Source organism: Macaca fascicularis, chromosome 2, assembly GCF_037993035.2.
Source record: "Macaca fascicularis isolate 582-1 chromosome 2, T2T-MFA8v1.1".
NCBI lineage: Eukaryota > Metazoa > Chordata > Mammalia > Primates > Cercopithecidae > Macaca > Macaca fascicularis.
Genome location: NC_088376.1, coordinates 202,872,285 through 202,886,685, shown reverse-complemented (window position 1 = coordinate 202,886,685; position 14,401 = coordinate 202,872,285). Strand labels below are relative to the sequence as shown.

Here is a 14,401-nt window from a genome sequence, read left to right as displayed (position 1 = left end):
TTCATTAGTCTCTTGATGTGTATTTGCTGATGGTCCTATTATCTTTGTTGGTTCAATTACACAGTACCATCCAAGATGCTACAACACATTATACACAGGGTATGGGTTGTGAGGGCTACAGTTTTCAGTTAGTATTCAGGCTCAGAAACTTAGAATCTCTGCGAACTTGAACAAGTTACTTAGTCTTGTTTTAAGACCTTCTTGTTTTAAAAGTTAGTCTCAGATTCTTAAAATATACAGTAGGGATGCTAGTAGTGCTCACAGAATTGTAGTAAAGATTAGCTGGGAAAAAAGAGACTATTAAACAGAGCCTGGTGTTCAGTAAGTATCAGTTGCCTTAGATTAGGAATCTGTGTTGTCATGATTAGAAGATTGCTGGTTTATGTTACAGATCTGTAAGTATAGTCAAAATATGTCAAAATAACAACCAGACAGAATCATATACCATTCCTTGAACATTTCATCCCAGAATCTAGCCAAATTAGCATCTCCATACAGACAATACTGTTAACACAGATATGTGCTCAAACCCCTCCTTCACTTTTCTGCGCTTGTAAATTACTGGAGCTATTTAGGAAGAAGTCTGGGGTGATGGCTCGGTTAAGCTGAGTAGCCAGTTCTGTATGTGATCTAGGAGGTGTTAGTGCTAGAGGGGCGCAGACGGTCGCCTCCTCCAGCTCGTTTCTGCAGTGGCCGCACAGGGCACATCCTAGCTCTGCTCCGGGAAGTCCGGTTTCTGGCGAGGGGCTTGTGCGCACCCCTGGCCGGGAGGAGCCTGCAGCCCGCTCGTTAGCACCGCGCAGCTCGCGCCCGGAGGAGGCGGAAGGAGCCCTGCGCCACCGCCAGGAGGAGCGAGCGCGGCGGCTGCAGGCGCAGGAGGAAGAGGGAAGACAAGGAAGGACGGCTCCCGGGCGGAGTGGGCGAAATCCGGGAGCAGCCGGAGCAGCAGGTCCGGGGAGCGGTTCCGCGGCGCTGCGCCCGTTATTCGCACGGACGCTGCGGAGCTCCCGGGGCTGCCCAGTGCCCCTGCGGGGAGGCTGCCGTCTGAACCTGACTCCGGGTGAGTTCAGTTCAGCACAGAGGTGAACCCAGGGGTCTCGAACCGGAGACGTGGAACTGGCGAGGCTGCTCAGCTCCCCCAGGCGCTGCTGCCTTTACGTGTCCCACATTCACGGAAGGTTTCGGCGGTGGCTGCACAGGCTGGGGGTGGGCGGATGGGCGGTGGGTGGCTGCGATCCTCACGGCCAGCGTGGGGGCATTCGGATGGCATTAGCTGAAGTCAATGGGGTTTTAGGAAATGTCCCCAAAGGCACGCATTATATGTGTTTCTATACAAGCTTCTAAGACAGGAATTTGGTTTCCCGGATGCCCATTTTGGCCTTCTGTCCTTCCTTTTGCTTGCCTCATGCCCAATTTTCCAAGCCAAGGAAAGGATTGGAAAGGCGTGGACGGAGAAGGTCTGGGCACAGAATGGGACGGGCCAGCCTTGGTCTCTAAGTTAGGGGGTGGGGTTGGCACTCTTCCTTTCCACCTAATTTACCAGGGAAAACCCTCAGAGTAACTTGAGGTTCCTTCGATCTGTAACCTCCATAAGCTTATTAAAGGGAACTTCAGGCTCTCTAGACAGCCTGTGAAATGTGATGGCAATTTAGCTTAAAAGCCATGTTGGTTCACTTCATCTCCTCTTTATCCTTTGTTGCCAAATTGATACCTTTTTGGATTTTTTTAACATAAAGTTTAAGTGGCCGACTGACAGGAAATATTTCTTTTGAAAATTCTATGAGAAAAGTGATGAGTCAACATTGAGAGAAAGGCAACTTTATTTTCTTGGGAAGAACTTTGGGGAAAGGGATTGATAGAGAAATTCTGGGCATGAAATTATGGACATTTCCCACAGAACTTCTTTCATTTATTTATTTTTTTACATTTGCTTCTTTTTTTTTTTTTTTAATCTCGTGTGTGTGTGTGTGTGTGTGTGTGTGTGTGTGTGTGTGTGTATCAGAGAGACAAAATTCCTTGGAGGTATTATGACTTTATTAGGTTTAGAAGTTTCTTTCTTACTAATAGCACTAATTTGTGATCATCATGATTATAAGAATTAACTAAGTGTTTTGCTTCTCTGTGTTTTGGGTCTTTTTTTAAAAAAAAATTCAATACTTACTTTGCGGGCCTTACTGAATACCTGTCAATAAAATAGGTGGGCATATGGTTAGTCACATGACCTACTGTGGATTTAATAGCAGGTAAGTATACAAACGATAAGTTTAGGAAATAAATGTCAGAATCCAAATTTAGGTGTGAAATTGAAATATCTTTCAAAATTAACCAAATTCTCTGTTAGGATCCAGTGTCATTTTATGGTCAAGGGAGCTTAAAGGTTTCTCAAATTGAGATATATGTATCTACTTGGTTAATCAAAATGTAACATTTTATTTTCTTCTTTCTTTAATAACAGTTTGAATTCAACAAATAAAACTTGCGTATTTAATGTAAGGTTCTTTCACATATATTACTTCTCCAATTTTTAATAGAAATTTAAAGAGAAAAGTGATATTAATTCCACTTTGTAGATGAAGAGACTGTATCACAGAAGTGTTACTTTACCTCGATTTCTGTAATTATTATGTCATACACTTAGAAGTTGCATGTTATTATGGAATATATAAAATACATGAATGTTATAAAGAATTCAGACCTATGCTGTTTAACTTCAAGGTTAGTTCTTTACCTAAACAACTGCACATTGCACCACAATTGCACTACACTGAGACTACTGAAATAATTATATATGAACATGCTACATGAAAAAATACTGAAAACATTTATTCTTTTTTATTTTATTTCTTATTTTTCTGGTTTCTCTTTGATATAAAATATACTATAATTTTATGGAGTTATTTTCCATATTTAGATGCTCCTAATTTCCAAATAATTCCTAAACTCCTAAAAACTGTCCTGTGTCCTTCTTAATAAAAGTGGATTGACAGGGAGACTCAATTTTTTACTAAGAATATTCTTGGGATAATTTATGTCTTATAATCAAGATAAAGGCAGGCCACATTTAGTTGTATTTTTAAACCACCTAGTGTGAACTTGAAATGCAGACATAACTTGCTTTCAGGCTAAACTGCCAGGCTTCACAGTGAATAGTCTTTAAGATTCCATGGAAACATTGGCAGATATATCTAATGTATATCTGATGTAGGATTTATGAGAAAAGGAGAGGTAGAAACTGAATGCTCTTACATTTCATATGTGACCACATTCATAACACTTTATTGATAAGTCCTTTGGTGTCTGACATGGGCTGATACAAACAGGCTTCGTCAAGAGTTGAGGAAGAAAACAAAATCCCTGTAATACAGGCTTTTTGCTCCTTTTCTTTCTTAAGTGGTAATAGTTGATCCTACATAAGCTCTTAAAAAAATGAATTCCAAAGACAGTTTGTGAGTTTTTTGGAGGGAGGGTGCTGTTGTGTGTGTATGCATGCTCAACACAGGTTAGGGGTATAAGGAGAAGTTAAGCAAGAATATTGAATGCTAGCTGGGAAACTTTTTGGAGTCTCAAATACTTGGAAACAATTTTTTTACATTACATACATAAAATTCATAGTTACATTGGGGAACTAAGTATATTGTAGACAACTTTGCATCTGATTACAGGATTCCTTGTACATTTATAGCTCAGGTATTCTGGAAGGAGTCAAGATAATTAGTTTTATGGCTCTTGCCCATGTGACCTGTTCCTTTCCCGTCCTGACATTAAAAGGATGACTTAAATTTTCTGGAATGTCAAAATTCTCTTTTCCCTCAGATCCTAAAAAATAATTCAAGCAGTGTATGTGTGATACTCACTGTCATTTCAACATTTCCAAGGAAAAGAATCCTCTTGAGAATGCTAAACAATGCCCTATATTTCTTCCATTGTAATTCTTTCAGATAGAGGGTTAGCTGAGTTAGGAAGAAGGGAGAGAGGGAGATAAGGAGAGAGATGACATTTTATCCCTCAGGAAAGAACAAGACCAATTGTATTCCTAATTTAGAAATATTATCCTACAAACATTCCTGAGCGAGAGGGCTTTGCACATACATTAAAGCAGAATATCTCGTCAACTTCTAGTTGTGCCATGTAGTGAGTTGGAAATAAGATGAGCAAGCCGAGATCATTTTTGTTGGAGAACTATGAGACCATATGAAATAGGTAACAGAGTTACCCCAGCTGGGGGCTAGAGGACTTGGAAGTTTCCTCCATAAATTTGCATTGTTAGTACAGGGTTGTTCCAGTGATCAGAGTCGTTAAAGCTCTAGAGTTTCTGTATAACTGTGTATACAGGCTGAGACAGCTCTGATGGCCCAGAAAAGCCTTTGGACAGAATCACTGGACATTGTCCGACCACATGTATGAGAATAGTGAGTGCCAAGGAGTTGTGGGTAGCTCGGTGACAACTCTTGCTGAAGGAGTGTCATAAACATTCATTGCTGAAAGTGAAGTTTTTATTCACGTGTGTGATGCCTATTAGGTCATGCTTTCTTGGATATAAATTTGTAGAATATATGAATTAATTTTTGAACATCCTTTCTTAAAAGTACCATGTTCATGTAGTTGCTCATTTTAATATGAGTAGTTCAGATGGGACATAATATATTAGGGAGATGATTGAACATCCTAAGATCTAGTGTACATACCTTTGTTCATTATGAGATTCATCCCGTCTCCCTTTGCAGTGACATTAATGGCATAAGGGAGTATTAGATGAAATTTAATGCAGAAAAATATGGAGATATATGAATGGTAGATACGGCTGACAACCACCATTTTCGCTGAAGTTGTTTCAAAGCAAATAAATTTGGGATAAATTCATTTTATTTGCTCCTGAAGGGTAATTAAGAATAGGTAGGAAATGTGAAGAGGCTATAGCATTGACATTAAGAGAAGTTTTTGATTCTTAAAATAAGATATATTACACAGGAGTGAACAAACAGAAGATACTGAACAAATATTTTGTCATAAGTAAGTGAAGGATTATTCTGACTTGTTGAACTATGTTTTTAAATGTAAATTTCAACATTTAAATATTAAAACCTTAAATAATATTTAAATATTATAAAAGTTATAGAAAATTATATTTTCAATGCAAATATACACTTATAAGCTATATTGTAGATATGGGAGTAAACAATCCAATTACTGGCCGGGCGCGGTGGCTCAAGCCTGTAATCCCAGCACTTTGGGAGGCCGAGGTGGGCAGATCACGAGGTCAGGAGATCGAGACCATCCTGGCTAACACGGTGAAACCCCGTCTCTACTAAAATACAAAAAACCAGCCGGGCGTGGTGGCGGCGCCTGTGGTCCCAGCTCCTCGGGAGGCTGAGGCAGGAGAATGGCGGGAACCCGGGGGCGGAGCTTGCAGGGAGCCGAGATCACGCCTCTGCACTCCAGCCTGGGAGACACAGCGAGACTCCATCTCAAAAAAAAAAAAAAAACAAAAAAAAAACAAAAAAAAAAACAATCCAATTACTTTTTTACTGAGTGAAAATTTAGTTGTTTTTTTTTTTTTTTTTTTTTTTTTGAGACGGAGTCTGGCTCTGTGGCCCAGGCTGGAGTGGGCGGCGCCATCTTGGCTCCCTGCAAGCTCCGCCCCCGGGTTCCCGCCATTCTCCTGCCTCAGCCTCCCGAGGAGCTGGGACCACAGGCGCCGCCACCGCGCCCGGCTCATTTTTGTATTTTAGTAGAGACGGGGTTTCACCGTGTTAACCAGGATGGTCTCCATCTCCTGACCTCGTGATCCGCCCGCCTCGGCCTCCCAAAGTGCTGGGATTACAGGCGTGAGCCACCGCGCCCGGCCGAAAATTTAGTTTTTTAAAATTCTAACTGGAGCTAACAGTTCAGTGTGATATATATTTTGAGTTTCAAAATTTGCAACCAAATAGGATAAATGTGTTGAACTGTACTTTTCTTGAAGAACTGTGATAAGAATGAGCAGTGAAAAAATTATAGCATACTTACCAGGGATCAAATACTTGCTTAGGGTTTAATAAGAAAAATCTCAGCTAATGCTAGAAATTGTGTACAGGATCTATCACAGACCCATGATTAAAATGGTCTCTTGTTAGCTATATGAGCTTGAAAACAAATGGTATAGCTTCTCTTTACTTCAATTGCTTCTTTTGTAAAATGGGGAGACCAGGAGAATGTAACTCAAAATTCTTTGTTAATGATTTGCTTCTTAGAGCAGTGCCAGATCCAATTAGGATTAGATTGTTATTTTTATTATTGATATTTGCCCTAGTTCTGCCTTTTATTGACTGTGTGAAATTGGTGAAGATTCCTTTCTGAAGCCTTGTTTCTTATCTACAAACTGGGAATAGAATGCCTGCTATGAAGAGTGGTTGTTAGTACATTAAAAAGGCTAGATATTTATTTATACATAAATTTATATATACTCAGCACATGGTAGAAATTTGATAGTATTTTTTCTTGCCCTCCCATATATTACTGTGGAGATATCCCACATATTATGTCCAAGATTTTATTTTCCCCTCAAAGGCAATGTCAGTCTTGCACAAAACATTCCCATCTCCAACTTCTCTTCTAATGTTCTGCAACCATTAAAGTATAGAAAACTAGAATGAGTATTTTTATAACTTTTGCTGTACTTAAGCATGTGGAGAGAAGAGTGCTAGATCACAGGACAAATTTTGATAAGAAAAGGGAAATATTTACACTACAAACAACTTACTTCTCCCCACGCTTAACAGTTTTATGCTGTCATTCTGTCAGCACCAAGTGAGATTTTCCTATTTAAATAGTTCTCTATTTGTGGTATGATAATTCATGTATGGACTTCATGTAATTAACATAAATATAATGGAGGGTTGAGAAATGGTTTATTTTTACCAAGAGGAAAAATATGTACACCATTTTAAAAATATTGCTTTGAAAATCTTTAAAATTAACTTTGATTCAGTTGGCGGAAGGTAGCATCACAAACTCACTGCTAGTGGTATTCTTGAGAAGTAGTGTTTGAATTTTCTAGGTATTGTCCCAAGACTGGCTTAAAAGAATTTAATTTTAGATGTAAACTTTCTGCTTAACATGGAAGATTTTTCCGTGAAAATATTAGCTCTGTCAGATACACGGGTGCTTAGGGGTAGCTGCATGCAATTATGGGAAGGGTGGAATAGAAAAAATGTTTCATCTCTAGGTTACACATAATGGTGTAAGCATATTGATTGGATGATAATGATAATTACACAATAACATGATTGAAGGGGTAAGCGAGTAACATGTAACACAGTTACTAATGTCAATCCTGTGACTGAGGTTACCACTTCATTTCTCTTTTCTGGAACCCCTTAGGTTTGTTACTATTGTAGTTTATTTCCTTTGCTTATTGTAGTGGTGTGTTAGTTGTATTGCTGCTGTGCTAACAAATTACCACACGTTTAATCACTTAAAACAACGCATATTTACTGTCTTACAGTTTCAAAGGTCAGAAGTCCAAAATCACTGTAATTAGGCTAAGCCAATGTGTCTGCGGTGTTGGTTCCTTCTCCAGGTGCTGAGGGAAGAATCCATTCTCTTGCCTTTTTCTGCTCCTAGTGGCACCTGTCTTCATTGTCTTTTGACCCATTCCTCCATTTTCAAGGTGCATTGCTTTTATTTCTGTTTCTGTTTCCGCATAGCCTCTTCCTTCAACTTTGAGTCCTCCTCTCTGCTTCATCTAAGGACTCCTGTGATAACTTCGGACTCACATGGATGATCTGGGATAATCACCTTGTCTGAAGATCCTTAACTTAATCATATCTACAAGTCCCTTTGGCTATGTAAGGCAGTACATTCCCAGGGCCTGGAGATTAGGCCAAGAACATCTTTTGGGACTAGTATGCATCCTATCACAAGTGGTAATAATATATTTGTGCCTTGAGACCCTGAAATTAATGTGCCTGCTTACACTTGGAAACACAATGTATCTGTGGGGGTAACAACTTATTTTTGAACCATTAGAAAGTATTGATGGGGAAGTTTTCATCTGACAACAGACACTGATAAATTAAATACCCTTAGATTTGTCAAATCTAACTTTAGTAAAATATAAGTAAAAGCATTAGCACTGCTCGGGTCAAAAATATTGATTAAACCCATTATTTATCAAGGCCAACACCTGGATTACTTAGGTTTAAATTAGAACATTATCTTCCATAGTGCTTATTTGTGAAGCTTAGTTCTTGTTTTCAAAACCTCATCCATGTAAGAAAGCACAGAAAGATTGGTCTTTTCTTAACCTTTGCAGAACATACATTTTCAAAGGGATGTTAGACAGTAGTTCCATAGTAATTGATGCAGTTCACAAACATTCATTGTGAATATTTTATCTCATGAGTTATATCTATGATACTAATCATAAACTTCTAGAAGAAATTTAGCAATGGTCATGTCAGCCTTTCAAATCTTTCTGGAACCTGGAAGAGGACCATTGCATAAGATAGATTCATTTTCCCCTTTATTCCATTGTTGCCAGAGAGAACTTTAAATGCCCTGTTCAAATTAATTTAATGCAAATGAATTATTGCTGCCTCATAAGTAGTTTGTCCTTCATTTTTCTTAAAATTATATTGTAAATGGATGTGACATGCTTTACTAGTTGTTGTGCAGGGAGCATTGTCCTTCCTTAAAGCTCCCTCATTTGTCAAAATGAAGCCATTAAGAGTAAAGTAAATTATATTATCTGATCATAGTATTACAATTGACCTTAAAACCATAAATTTTATAATCAGTGCAAATTGCTGAATAGTGTTTGCAGTTGTAGAAATTTCAAAGGAAACCGTGATTGAGATACAAAGCTGCTATAATCATTTTAAAAATCTTTGTTTTTCTTTTACTTTGGAACAGTAGTGCAGTAAGTACAGAAACCTTCATCCAAATATTCTAAGTTTTTAAGTCTTTTTCATTTCTTTTAATATTGTAACATTTAACAATGTCAAAGAAAGTATAAATTTTCTGAAGATCAAGCTAAAAATAAGAGAGGTTGATGTAAATGAACATCAAATTAACAAGATTGATTATGAAAAGTAATTTCTGAAAAGGGCCAAAAATCCCTTTGCACATAAAGGCAAATGAATTTAGTGAAATAAGATGAAACTGGAATAAAGAACTCTACTGATGCTTAAGTAACTCTTCATGCAAATGAGTAACGTACATGCATATTTTTAGCTCCCAGTTTCAGAGAGACAGTAGTTGTACAATAAATGGTCCTTTCCTGCTATTAAGGAAGCCCCTCCTCCTCCAGTCATGCTATTCCTCAGAGCAAGCACTTCAACTGAGTTTTCAGCCATCGTAAGTTAGAAGGATGGTACGATAGACTGCGTGTACATATGGCCCTCATTAGCAGGCCAACTGTTCCTTTCACCCACCCACGTCACTGGGGACATATGGCATTACTTTGACTGTGGAAACAAGTGTGTGTGGACATATCTTGGTACGAGTATGAGACTGTTGATTGTCTTTCTCTGTCGCTCATGCAACCAACTGTCTCTCCTCGTGGGAATCATATTATCCATAACACTAGATTTGAGGATGATTAATGATGTTGCTGTTATTATTAACTGAATTTGCCTCTCCAGTTTGATCACAAAACCAGTGAATGTTTGCTTATGGAACATGTAAAGCTTATAGAAGATAGAAAGCTTACAGAAAGAAAGATGGCTTTTCTAAGCGTAAGAGTCAAGTCTTTTTCAATCAAAAACTAACTCATTCAAAAATTCAAGAATTATGTAAAACTAGAAGAGCAGAGGGTTCAGAAATGCTATTGAGATCATTTGTTATAAAATAGCCAATAGTGAAATGTTATAATGAGTCTGTTGTTGTTAGTCGTGACTATGTGGAGAAAATAATGAGAAAATATAAGATAGGCTGGAATGAAGAGAGTCATCTGATCCCAGCATAATTCATTTTAGACAGTTCACAGTATTGTAACTTTTAAAAAATATATTAATTTTTTCAATACTGTGAATTCTGAATTTGCAATATCAGACTTTTCAATACTTGCAACAAGTGTGTATTTTTCAGTGGTGGTTCCAGAACTCCCTGTCGGGCTTTCAAGCTGCATTCTGATAAGAAGACGAGACGAGAGGGCTTATGTTGAGGTGACGTTTGCACAGGACTTGGTTTAGGTAACATACATCACTGATGCACAGAGAAGAGTGGCTGGTGTTGGTGAAGATTATAGGGGAGATAATAACACTGAAAGGCACCTTTTGCTACCTTTGCTGGCCTATTTGTATATTCAGGTGTCTAGCATATTTCTTGTATAATTACATAGTAATTTCACATACTACATTAAGAAAATATGAACAATTTTTACTAAAATCATGTTTTCTAAATATTAAGTAAATAAAACCAAGATTTGGATAGGTAACATTTATAAAAACAGTATCGTTAGATAGATATAGATGATGTTTTTTCATCTGTATCTGTAGAGATGATAAATTTTCAAAACGCTTTTGAATATCATTTGTACTACAAAGTCTCATTTCAGTTTCAGTGCCATGGCACATTGATTAATCACCACTAAAGCAGTACATGAAATATTTGGCAACATAGGTATCAAGATATCTGATAATGGTGATTGATGGACAGAACACAGCCCCATTATTGTTACGCACTGGCCTTGAGAACTTTAGTTTTCATCTTCTTTCACCTTGATAGAGAACAAACTAACAGCTTTTTTCTTTCACCTTGCTGGAGAACAAACTAAAAACTTCAAATCATCTGATCCATCAAAAAATTTATTTTCTTGAAACTCACTGATTTATTTATTTATTGTTTTGGGGGAGCACTATTATTTGCCATGGTAAAATATCAAATGATCAATGTGTTATACCAACATGGCAGCTCAGATGGTAGGCCACAGAATGAAAACAAACGGGTTTACTATCAAGAATTGTACTATATTGCTTTTATTGACAGAAAAAGTGTATAGATAATTTTATTTAGAGATTTTCTGTGAATTATTTTGATAAGTGTACACATATATTTATAACAGAACTTTCTTTGTCAAGTGTGTGCCCACACACATATTCATACAAAATCAATCTTAGAGATCTTACTCAAAGATTGAATTTCTTAAAGTGATTGTTCCAAATATGTATAATTTATGGCAAAAAAATCACAAAATGGCAATAAAAGGAGGCATAAAACTGAAAATAATGGTTAAAAACACCTGTAAATGAATAATTGATTTTGATTTAAATTTTCTTTAGTTCTTAGCTTATGAAATGAATATAAATGAAAGTATTATGCAAAACACCTCTATTTGTTGTATATGCATGTACATATATGTGTTACAAATACAAAACTGATGGCATATATGTACATCATGCAAATGAGGGCATGTTTTTATATATATATATATATATGCACGCACACATATTTTATACTTTCATTTTTTTAACTTTTACTTTAAGTTCTGGGATACATGTGCTGAACATGCAGGTTTATTACATAGGTATACATGTGCCATGATAGTTGCTGCACCTATCAACCCGTCATCTAGGTTTTAAACTCTGCATGCATTAGCTATTTGTCCTAATACTCTCCCTCCCCTTTCCTCCCATCTGCCGACAGGCCCCAGTGTGTGATGTTCCTCTCCCTGTGTCCACATGTTCTCATTGTTCAGCTCCCACTTATGAGTGAGAACATGCAGTGTTTAGTTTTCTGCTCCTGTGTTAGTTTGCTGAGGATGATGGTTTCCAGCTTCATCCATCTACAAAGGACATGAACTCATCCTTTTTTATGGCTGTGTAGTATTCCATAGTGAATATGTGCCACATTTTCTTCATCCAGTCTATCATTGAGGGCATTATATTGGTTCCAAGTCTTTGCTATTGTAAATAGCACCACAATAAACATATGTGTACGTGTGTCTTTATAGTAGAATGGTTTATAATCCTTTGGTTATATACCCAGTAATGGGATTGCTGGGTCAAATGGTGTTTCTGGTTCTATATCCTTGAGGAATCACCACATTGTCTTCCACAATGGTTGAACTATTTTACACTCCCACCAACAGTGTAAAAGTGTTCCTGTTTCTCTGCATCTTCTCCAGCATCTGTTGTTTCCAGACTTTTTAATGATCACCATTCTAACTGGTGTGAGATGGTATGTCATTGTGGTTTTGATTTGCATTTCTGTAATGACCAATGATATAATGAACTTTTTTTCATATGTTTATTGGCCGCATACACGTCTTCTTTTGAGGAGTGTCAGTTCATATCCTTTGCCTACTTTTTGATGGGGTTGTTTTTTTCTTGTAAATTTGTTTGAGTTCCTTCTAGATTCTGGATATTAGACCTTTGTCAGATGGATAGACTGAAAAATTTTTCTCATATTTCGTAGGTTGCCTATTCACTCTGGTGATACTTTATTTTACTGAGCAGAAGCACTTTAGTTTAATTAGATTCCATCTATCAGTTTTGGCTATTGTTTCAAATGCTGTTGGTGTTTTAGTCATGAAGTCTTTGCCCACACCTATGTCCTGAATCATATTGCCTAGGTTTTTTTCTAGGGTTTTTATAGTTTTAGGTTTTACATTTATGTTTTTAATCCATCTTGAGTTAATTATTTTGTAAGGTGTAAGGACGGGGTCCAGTTTCTCTTTTCTGCATATGGCTCACCAGTTTTCCCAGCACCATTTATTAAATAGGGAATCCTTTCCCCATTGCTTGCTCTCGTCAGGTTTGTTGAAGATCAGATGGTTGTAAATGTGTGGTGTTGTTTCTGAGGTCTCTGTTCTGTTTCTGTCTATATATCTGTTTTTGTATTAGCACCATGCTGTTTTGGTTACTGTAGCTTTGTAGTATAGTTTGAAGTCAGGCAGCGTGATGCCTCCAGCTTTGTTCTTTTTGCTTAGGTTAGTCTTGGCTCCTCAGGCTCCTTTTTGCTTCCATATGAAATTTAATGTAGTTTTCTTCTAGTTCTGTGAAGAAAGTCAACGGTAGCTTGATGGGAATAGCATTGAATCTATAAATTACTTTGGACAATATGGCCATTTTCACAATATTGAGTCTTCCTATCCATGAGGATGGAATGTTTCTCTATATGTTTGTCTCCTGTCATTTCCTTGAGCACTGGTTTGTAGTTCTCCTTGAAGAGGTCCTTCATGTCCCTTGTACATTGTATTCCTAGGTATTTTGTTTTCTTTATAGCAATTGTGAATGGGAGTTCACTCATGATTTGACTCTCTGCTTGTCTATTATTGGTGTATAGGAATGATTGTGATTTTTGCACATTAATTTTATATCCTGAGACTTTGCTGAAGTTGCTTATCAGGTTAAGGAATTTTTGGACTGAGGTGGCGGCATTTTGTAAATATACAATCATGTCATCTGCAAACAGAGACAATCTGATTTCCTCTCTTCCTATTTGAATACCTTTTGTTTCTTTCTCTTGCTTGATTGCCCTGGCCAGAACTTCTACTATGTGAAATAAGAGTGGGGAGAGAGAGCATCCTTCTCTTGTGCCAGTTTTCAAAGGGAATGCTTCCAGCTTTCGGCCATTTAGCATGATATTAGCTATGCATTTGTCATAAATAGCTCTTATTATTTTGAGATATGTTCCATCAATACCTAGTTTATTGAGAGTTTTTAGTATGAGGGGTGTTGAATTTTATCAAAGGCCTTTTCTGCATCTATTGAGATAATCATGTGGTTTTTGTCATTGGTTCTGTTTAAGTGATGGATTACGTTTATTGATTTGCCTATGTTGAACCAGCCTTGCATGCCAGGCATGAAGCCAACTTGATCGTAGTGGATAAGCTTTTTGATGTGCTGCTGGATTCACTTGCCAGTATTTTATTCAGGATCTTCGCGTTGATGTTCATCAGTGATATTGGCCTGAAATTTTCTTTTTTTATTGTGTCTCTGCCAGGTTTTGGAATCAGAATGATGCTGGCCTCATAAAATGAGTTAGGGAGGAGTCCCTCTTTTTCTATTGTTTGGAATAGTTTCAGAAGGAATGGTACCAGCTCCTCTTTGTACCTCTGATAGAACTCGGCTGTGAATACATCTAGTCCTGGTCTTTTTTTGGTTGGTAGGCTAGTAATTACTGCCTCAATTTCAGAAATTGTTATTGGTCTATTCAGGGATTTGACTTCTTCCAGGTTTAGTCTTGGGAGGGTGTATGTGTCCAGGAATTTATCCATTTCTTCTAGATTTTCTAGTTTATTTGTGTAGAGGTGTTTACAGTATTCTCTGATAATAGTTTGTTTTTCTGTGGGATCAGTGGTGATATCCCCTTTATCGTTTTTTAATGTGTCTATTTGATTTTTCTCTCTTTTCTTCCTTATTAGTCTGGCTACTGGTCTATCTATTTTGTTAATCTTTTCAAAAAAACCCACTCCTGG

General features: G+C 37.4%; 1 long non-coding RNA gene across 2 annotated transcripts in view; it reads left to right on the top strand.

The window, feature by feature from the left end:
* Positions 1–821: 821 nt before the first annotated feature.
* Positions 822–14,401, top strand: part of LOC135969441 (uncharacterized) — a 115,024-nt gene continuing 101,444 nt past the window's right edge. For both annotated transcript variants that reach the window (XR_010584701.2, XR_010584700.1), the window contains exon 1: positions 822–1,060. This is a non-coding gene — a long non-coding RNA (uncharacterized lncRNA). The remainder of the gene's footprint in view (positions 1,061–14,401) is intronic.